Genomic DNA, 4,974 nt, shown 5'->3' on the forward strand with positions numbered 1-4,974 from the left:
AAGCGGCCTCGAGCTTCTGGAAGCTTGCTTTTTTTTTTCTTTTTGGGGTCACACCCAGCAATGCACAGTGGTTACTCCTGGCTCTGCACCCAGGAATTACTCCTGGCGGTGCTCAGGGGACCATATGGGATGCTGGGAATTGAACCCGGGTTGGCCATGTGCACGGCAAACATCCTAGACACTGTGCTATTGCTCCAGCCCCGGAAGCTTGCTTTTTAAGTCTCTGGATGTTGGCCATTGATGGGATTACACACACCTGGTTTCCTCTGCCAGTACCTTCATGCGTGAGGTCTTGAGCATGGCTATGGCTAGGTTCCGGAGGTCTTTGGCCACCGGGAGCTCTGCTTGGGGCGGGGAGGGAAGCTGGAGCCCATCCCCTCCAAGGGGCCCTGGGAAAGGCAGCCAGGTGCGCGGGCAAGAGACTCTCGGTGATGCTCGGCTTTGACAAGCTGCAAATAATATCTTCAAATTCTGTCATTTGATTACCTCTGATTCTAAATCTATGGAAATATTCTCATCACTTTGTCTATCACTATATTATAATTGACTATATAGGTCTACTTTGATAAGGGACTTACACATATGATCCATAAGTTAAATTTAAAAACTCAGGGAGAGAGATAGTACAGTGAATAATGTACTTAAACACAGCCAACCCTGGTTCTCAAGCACCTCAAATAATCTGTGGTAAGCCCTCATGACTGCAGGGTGTGCCCTCAACCCCTCAAAAAAGAAAAAGATAAACTTCAGATAGTGGGTAGGGGAAATAACTCAAAATGTTAGAGCACATGTCTAACATATTTGAGCCCCAAGTTGGATTGTTGGTAAAACATGTGTCCCCCACCCCACATCCCCAAAATTGTTTATCTAAGATTAAATTCAATGAGTTAAATAAATAAAATTACCCAATGACCAAGAATAAGAAGCTTGCCACAAGTGGTGTGTGTGTGTGTGTGTGTGTGTGTGTGTGTGTCTGTGTGTGTGTCTGTGTAGTGGGAGGGTGGTGTTGAGAGGGGCAGTTAGGGCAGAGAAGGGACTGGTATGACAATAATAGTTGGAAATGATCACTGTGGACAGGAACTAAGTGTTGAAAGTAGGTTAAGGGATATAATTGATAACATTTCAGTATCTGTATTGGAGACCATAATCCCCAAAAAAGGGAGTGGGGGAGAGAGAGAGAAAGAGAGAGAGAGAGAGAAAGAGAGAGAGAAAGAGGAGGGAGAGAGGGAGAGCCATAGAAGTGGTGGTATGGACTGGGGATTAAGGAAACTAGGGACATTGGTGGTGGGTAATATACACTGGTGAAGGAACATTTTATGGCTAAAACCCAGTCATGAACAACTTTGTAACTTTGTATGTCACTGTGATTCAATTTAAAAAATTAAATAATAAATAAATTAATTAAATTAAAATTTGGGAATTTCTGCACAGAGAGATGCTGGACTGCCTTTGTACTCCCATTGATGAAGCATTACCAACCCAACATCATCTCGGGACTGTGAGTGAGCCAGCCATAGCTTACTGACTGGCCTGTCACTGGTCTCCTCTAGCAGCCATTCCTAAATGTTCTTTGCTCTTTTTAACTCCTTAAGAAAGAGAATCCAGAAAGCCTATCCCAAGGATTAAAATGTAATTGTTGCTACCATCCCACAATCAAAGCTATACTCTAGCAAGTCTTTTAAATTTAAAATTATTCTTCCTGACATTCTAGCCCTACTATTAATTTTTTCTAGATTTGAGTGTACTCTAGTCTTCAACGCAAGATAAAATAATGTCTTTTCCTAAAATACTTTAAGCCTTATTTACTTATTTACTTATAAGCTCTTATTCCTAGATATTGCATCACCTATTCCAAATACACAGACATTGTGAGCTGTTTGGGTGTCTAAAATTGCCTATAGCACATTTACCCTCTTAGAGATAACTGATGTATAATCAAAGCTAGTAGATATATTTAAAGGGAGAGAGGATCCTGTTTATGTTGTGTTAGTCATGTACACATTGTATAAAGTCATAAAGTCCAAAAGAAAGAGCCAAGAGATTTATTGAGAAGAGAGAACCTAAGCTCAGTAAAGTATTAAAAATGCCCCTTGGAGTAAAAGGGGAAATGAAGATTTAACAATAACATAAGAACTAAGAGATTGGCATACAATAAACAAAAGAAGTATGGTGTTTACAAAACCTTTTGAGGATCAGAGATTGATCAACATCAACATCAAAACATTGGAACTGTTTTCTAGGAAGTCAGATTCTTCTTTATTCATCTTGGTCTCCCATAGTAAGAAGTGGCCCAAAAATCTAGCAATGGGTTACATGTATGAGGCCATAGACTGGTTATGATTAAATTAGGTATCAAGAAGTTTGACTGGGATCAGAACAATACAGAGGGTAGAACATTTTCCTTGTACCCGGCCTATCTGGATTCCATCCCCAGAATCACATATGTCTCCCCAAGCACCACCAGGAGTTCAGAACCAAGAGTAATTCCTGAGCATCACCAGGTGTGACCCAAAAAGCGAAGGAGAAGGAGAAGGAGAAGGAGGAGAAGGACAAGGAGAAGGAGAAGGAGGAGAAGGAGGAGAACGAGGAAGAAAAGGAGGAGGAGGAGGAGAAGGAGGAGGAGGAGGAGGAGGAAAAGGAGGAGGTGGAGGAGAAGGAAGGAGAAGTTGTTTGTCTCTTTAGGTACTTAGTAAATGTCCTCTGGGAACAAACCCCAATTTTAAATTTGCTGGTGATAATTTTGTTAACAGAAGACTACAGATGGCTAAATGTTCTTTTTACTGAATTCTTCAGAGGTCTCACAGTACCAAATATATGCTCGGCTGGTTGAGAATTTGCTCTGGACTTCATTGCACTGAATGAGATTTTCCTTTGTAGCTATGAAGTGCTGTTAAAGAAATCCAATTGCAGAACCATGGGTAACACTGGAAGAAATGGAACCCTCATAGGATTTGTTTCTGAAAAGGACACATCTGGCTCCAGATGTTCTTAATAAATTATCTGTGAAAATGCCCAAAGTCCTCAAGCTAAAGAAAAAGTAGCTCCCATGATACTTTCGGTATAATTTGTGGAATGACTAATATGCAGAAATAAGACCTAGGTAAACTACAAGCCAGGAAAATTAAGGGTTGAAGAAACAACCCGCATAAAGGATAACAGAAGATCAGTAGGAAAATAAATCAAAGACTTTTTTTAATTGATAGAACTAGCTTGCTCTTCGAACCCATGTTCTCCCTTGAACATATATCTCACTTACTTTTATTTATCTTTGCTTGTTTTTTTTTTCACTCTGCAGAAAACTATGTTTTCCCTTGAATGTGAAGTTCCTCTTTCTTTCCCCTCAAGTATTTCTGAGCAAGTCTCATTCAATAAAAAGCACATTCCTTCACAAAATTAGATAAATAAAAATAAATATAATAAAAATAAAATGAATAAAACATATTAACTAACAATGTAATCTGCCTAAAAGAATTTTAAAGCGTTAGTTGTTTCAGAATTACTTACAAGATTTTATTGCAAATTGTATAATATTATTTGCCTAAACTATATTATGAATAGTCCTATACTAACATTAGGTTGAAAGTAATTTTCTTACTTAAACTTAATTTTCTTAATTTTCCCCCATTTTTAAGTGGGGGAATGAATATAGAATGTTCAATAAGAGAATAGTCAAAATAAATCCTGAACTTTACAAAACAACTGGAAACTAGACCTTTATGTTATTCAGAATTCAACTGATAAATTCATTAAATAATTTGAGGGTAAAAGAATTGTGCCAGGTTTAAGGACAGGACACTCTGGTCAACAATAGTTGAGCTGTAGCAAACTACAGGTAGTCCCCAAATTAGCTAGGAAAACAAATTGTTCTGCAACTACTTCACTTTAGATATTCATTGGCAAGAAAAATTTCCTGAAATAAAAGCAAAATAATAAAAATAAATAAAATGAAACAAACTAGATGATCACATTTTAAAAAAGAAAAAAAAGAAAAATGTCCTGAGAAGTCAGTGACACCATCCAAAGTTGAGGAGGAATAAGGAAATTATCTGAAGGTAAATATGGATATTGATCAACAGATCAAGCTTTGAGATAACAGTTTTTATTTTTTGGACAGGCATCACTGTAGGACATTTAATTTTCAGCACATTTCTATTAAATTACAATTCACAAAATCCATTTCTGAGTCAGAAATCCAGATTATTTTCCTTCTAATATATTCTAATGATCTCTGAATATCAGAGATTGCTTCATTCCCTGGGCTGGTAATATTAACCTTCACAAGGAAAAAAAGAGTCATTTGTGGAAAGACATGAAATCTGAGATTAAATTTGGAAATAGAATTGAACAAAGAATAGAAACAAGATTAGTGAATTGGATAAGAAATCTATATCAGGTAAATTAATAATCAGGGGCTGATACTTATTTTGTATTTTTTTAAAATAAGATCTGCTAGTTGAGAATTGTTTTAACAGATGGAATTTTTTAAACAATTTGATTATTGGAAACATTAAATTTGGACCACAATTCTGTGAAAGGCTATTCCTCCCCAGAAAACTCCTTCCATTCTTCTCATCAATTTATATCAGAGTCCTAGGACTGTCATAATCATCACAAATTGTCTGGTTTATAGTAACAGAAACATGCTCTTAAAGTTTGGAGGTCAAAATTCCAAAACCAAAGTTTGTGGAGCTTCCCTGTCTCCAAAATTTATGGGAGAGAATTTTTCCTTGCTTCCTCTAAACTTCTAGTGGAAACCAGCATTCCTTGGTTTGTAGCAGAAGAACTTTAATCTAGTTCAAACTCCCATAGGTCTGAATTTCTATGCCCTTTGTGCAATAAGGAAACCAGTTATTGAATATAAAATTCACCTTAAATACAGGTGATGTCATCTTGAGATTCTCAATTCTATATCTTCAAAGTCCCTATTTATAACTGAGGTAATATTCATGGATACCTAGGTTATGACTTAGACAT

General features: G+C 37.1%; 1 pseudogene; it reads left to right on the top strand.

Annotated features, from left to right (window-relative positions):
• The first annotated feature begins 1,463 nt into the window (after positions 1-1,463).
• Positions 1,464-3,170, top strand: LOC101555368 (ribosome production factor 2 homolog; annotated as a pseudogene).
• Positions 3,171-4,974: the final 1,804 nt, after the last annotated feature.

The sequence above is a fragment of the Sorex araneus genome, chromosome 2 (genome assembly GCF_027595985.1).
Source record: "Sorex araneus isolate mSorAra2 chromosome 2, mSorAra2.pri, whole genome shotgun sequence".
In the NCBI taxonomy this organism is placed as follows: Eukaryota; Metazoa; Chordata; class Mammalia; order Eulipotyphla; family Soricidae; genus Sorex; species Sorex araneus.